Here is a 4,375-nt window from a genome sequence, read left to right as displayed (position 1 = left end):
ATTATTTTATTTCCTTATCAAGTTTGTAATAATTTTTGTTTTTCTAATCAAGTCTTGCTTTTAGAATATTTCAAGATAACTTTTAGACAAGTTGTTTTGCTGGTTTACTATTCAAAAATAATTTAGTATATTAATGTGCTATTTCTATTAAAGGAAAGGTCTTATTTTAATATATATATATATATATATATATATATATATATATATATGTTTTTGCTTTTTTTTAGGGACTACAAGAAATACCTTTGAAGGGGAAAAAAGTCATTAGCTTAGAATATGAAGCCTATCTACCCATGGTGGAAAATGAAGATTTGTAGTGACATTAGGCAGAAATGGCCAAACACATAGCAGTGTTCCATAGACTTGGGTATGATTTCCTTTATCAATTTAGAAGTTAAGTATAGTTGTTTTCCATCTTTGTGCTGCTCCTCGTTCTTGAATCTTTCTTAAAAATTCAAAACTACCAGTAGGAAGGTGTGTATGTTATTTCTGGAGGATAGAAGGGATGGTCTCGGTGCTTTCAGTGACTGCTTGTTGGGTTGTAATATTGGGCAGACTGATGTTGCTCTTGGTGCTGTAACAAAGTGCACATGTGCCAAGACTTTCAGGCCCTGGGCCTCAGGGGTGCTAAAGGCCTTGAGGCCTCTTGAGAGTTGTTTTGTGGTCTGGACTCTGTTCATATGACAGTCTGTTATAGATTATTTTTTATATAAATGCCTTTGAACATCATTAAAGTAGTTTGCTTTTTGTATCACTTATATGAGAAGAATTCTGGACTTTAAAAAGAAACCAACTATTTAGACATCATCTATCATATTCTATTAGTTATTATTTTGTGATTAATAACTATAAATTTATTAATAACCAGTAGTTTTATTAATGATTAATATCATCAGTCCTATTAATTAGCACTGATTGCTATTTTGTATTCTAAATTCTTTGTCATAATTGTCAGGTGTTATAACTTTGTACCTTTAGGCATTACTTTGCTTTGTGTCTTGTTTGAGGCAGATGTTTGCTGAGTCAATGAAAGGACTCCTCCATCTTCATGCCCATTAAATGGTTTAGTGGATAGATGCTGACAAACTAGACTCAACATCAGTCTCAGCATCTCCTCTGCTGAACATAACTGGGGTGAGTTAATGTTTTCTAACTGAATGGGATATTTAAGTAAAGTAGAACTACAGCATAGTTCTAAGAATGTGTAACTGTTTTTTTGTTGTTGTTGTTTGTTTTTTAAAATGTGCCTAGCAGATTATTTAACACATAGATTAGGAGGTGATGGTAATTTTTATTCTTCATCTTGTTAAAGCTTGGTTCCAGTGTCAGAAGCAAGCATAATCATTGCTGTGTCCTCAGTCCACAGGGCTGCATCTCTTGAAGCTGTGAGCTATGCCATTGATAATTTAAAAGCCAAGGTGCCCATTTGTAAAAAGGTAAGTTAAAAAAAAAATCTCATTTTGCCATGTGTTCCTGATGTTTTCTAGAAATTCTTAAATAAAGGATGTAGAGTAAGAGTGCATACAGAATTTGCATACATGGGTCTTTACTGACTATAAAATCTTGTTTTCTTTACCTGTGAAATAGGGCATTTATATAATATCGCTTTTCCAAGGTGAAATATGAAATATACATGCCCGAAAGAATGCATCACAATCCAGTAAGCCTCAGCAAAAGGTAACAGTAAGCATTTCTAGTCTGGAATGTACCAGGGATTTGCATATGGTGTCATTTCCCTCTGATTAGAATTCCTTTGAATTATATGGATTTTCTATCAGAGAGATAGAATATTGCCTAGTTATCTAGGCAGTGGCTAAAATAGAAATTCTTCAAGGTAAGAGAAACTTTTCCTAGATTTCTTGCTTTTTAGGGGAGAAAAAGGGGTGATATACTGCTGCCTCTGAGTAAATGCATTGTGAATGGAGTTAAAAACACAAATAGGAAGTTCTGGTTTTCTGTCAATAATTCAAACTGGTCAATAAGAACAAGTAATTCTCTGGTTAAATAGAAAATTCTAAAGGGACGAAAAGGCCCAACTCTCCAGTTTCTCCCCGGTGTAGCAACATTTGCAGTGGGCTTGTTCTGTACTTGCACAAGTGTGTAATTGCATTTCATCATCTAGAATTTCTCACAGCATGGAAGCTGACAGCAAAACTGAGTAATTATGATCAGCTCAGTAGATCAGAAGATCAGATCAGTGCTAGGGCTTTTAAAGTGTGAGTCTCTTCTCCTTCCCAGAGCTCTGTTGCCTCAGTCAGTGGTACAGATAAGAAGTTGGACTCTGAACCTGACCCAAGGCCTGGGAAATTTAGTGACCACATTTTCTGAATAACAATGGAAGCCAATAGTTATAAGGGAGCACTTTGGGACTAGAGAATAGAATATGTGAAGTAAAACTTCGTGATGAAACTCAGACATATGGTTGCTTTGCTAATAACAAGGCTGCCTCAATTTTGATAGAATAGGATGCATGTCCTGGAAAAAGGAAAGTTTCTAAGCCTTCAAAGATGAGCTTCAAAGCTAGGTAGTAGGGGTAGCTTTCTTTACCAAGAGGAAAGAGTGGATAGTCAGCAGACAAAAGGTAGATGAGAGGGAGACCCAGAAAACAAGGGTAAGGGGCAGGAGTTTGGAATATTCCTTTTTAATGCTTTGAGAATTAACTGAGCTTTCCATTTGCTTTTCTCTGTTCATAGAGTATTGGAGGTGCCGGTGTTCAGAGGACAATTAAATTTGGATTCCTTTCCCTACAGAAATGAAATCTGCCTAGAGAAGGAGAGGAAAAAGTAAGACATTCTTCTTCCCCCTCCTTTCCACAAATTATCTAATCTTCTCTGGTTCTAGTCCTAGCTTGTGTGTTTTGAGATAATCTGTGATACAGGGAAGGGAATCTAAATTAGTTTTTTCATGGTTGCTAAAAGAAAAGACAAAAGACATTGTTAAAGTGTAAAGTTTATTTTATTTTATTTTAGAGTTGTGGGGTATATAGGAGGATTTCTCATAAGTAAATTGTGTGCAAGTGACGTTTGGGCTCCCCTAATAGTGGAACTCACACTCAGTGTGTAGTTATGTATCCCTTACCGCTCCTCCTTCCAAGAGCAGGCTTGGGCCTGGGCACTTGATAACTTTGCTGCAATGAGCCAAAACTCCTACCAACACCCTCATCTCTGAGGGAATGGGGACTGATTCTTTCAGGCTGCTTAGCTGGACATCCACCAGGTTCACAGCTGTATCTGGAGTTGAGAGGAGCCAAAAACGCTGTCAAGAAGCACATGTCCAGGAGCCAATGGCAGATGCTACCAACAGAGAGGACCGATGGGTTTGAAACCAACCAGGACATGCCACCACCTTGGCAGGGGATTAGATGACAACACCCAGGGCTCCTCTCTGAGTCAAGGCTGCCCCTAAAAGCTGCTGAAAACCAAGGTTTGTATTATGGAGGAACCTGCAAAGTAAAGGAACACCAGCCTGTCTCCTGGGCCACAGCACATCCGCCTTCAATCGATGCCCTAGAACAAGCCTGAGACAGCCCACTGGGGCCTTTCATACTGTCCCCTGAGTCCTTTTGTGCTGGAAACTATGACCTGCATGGCAGAGGAACCCTGTCTGCTTTGAAGATCATTCCTTGTTTTGTTTTATAAAATTACCAGAAACATTTTTGGTGTGATTATGAGTCTCACTCTGTTGCCCAGGCTGGAGTGCAGTGACACGCTGATGGCCACTGCAGTCTTGACCCTACCATGCTCAGGCGATCCTTCCACCTCAGTCTTCCAAGTAGCTAGAACTATAGGCATGAACCACCACACCTGGCTAATTTAAAAAAATATATTTATTATACAGACGAGTTCTTGCCAAGTTGCCCAGGTTGGTCTGGAACCCTCGGGCTCAGCCAATCTGGTCACCTTCATCTGCCAAAGTGCTAGTATTACAAGTGTGATTCACCTCATCTGGCTAACATTTTTCAATTAGAAAGACTCCATCTATTGAAAATTTGCAAAGGAACTCTTCTTTGGGATCTACTGAAAATTGTTATGGTTCTTCTGTTGAAATCGAACACAATGATGAAAGCATTTTCCTTAATCCCCACTTGTGGAATTGATGAGTTGATCTGAGTTGGGTAAGTCAAGATTAGAAGCCATAAAGCTGTACAGATACACCTGAAGCCAAAAGGGAGTAGAGACCTAGCTTACAGCTTTTTGTTTTATTTTGTTAATGATTGGGTCTCACTCTGTTGTCCAGGCTGGTGTGCAGTGGCATGATTGTGGTTCACTACTGCCTCAATTCCTAGGCACAAGTGATCCTCCCAACTTTGTCTCCCAAAAGGGTGGAATTACAGGTGTTAACTTCGCCCATCGTTAACAGTAACAACTACATCTTG

At 38.8% G+C, this 4,375-nt stretch overlaps 1 long non-coding RNA gene across 1 annotated transcript; it reads left to right on the top strand.

Annotated features, from left to right (window-relative positions):
- The first annotated feature begins 1,024 nt into the window (after positions 1-1,024).
- Positions 1,025-1,666, top strand: LOC103270203. The gene is made up of 3 exons (XR_504952.1): positions 1,025-1,134; positions 1,313-1,436; positions 1,588-1,666. It is a non-coding gene; the product is annotated as an uncharacterized LOC103270203 (long non-coding RNA).
- Positions 1,667-4,375: the final 2,709 nt, after the last annotated feature.

Source organism: Carlito syrichta, unplaced genomic scaffold (assembly GCF_000164805.1).
Source record: "Carlito syrichta isolate Samal-C Ts95f unplaced genomic scaffold, Tarsius_syrichta-2.0.1 Scaffold27821, whole genome shotgun sequence".
In the NCBI taxonomy this organism is placed as follows: domain Eukaryota; kingdom Metazoa; phylum Chordata; class Mammalia; order Primates; family Tarsiidae; genus Carlito; species Carlito syrichta.
This window is presented reverse-complemented; position numbering and strand designations above follow the sequence as displayed.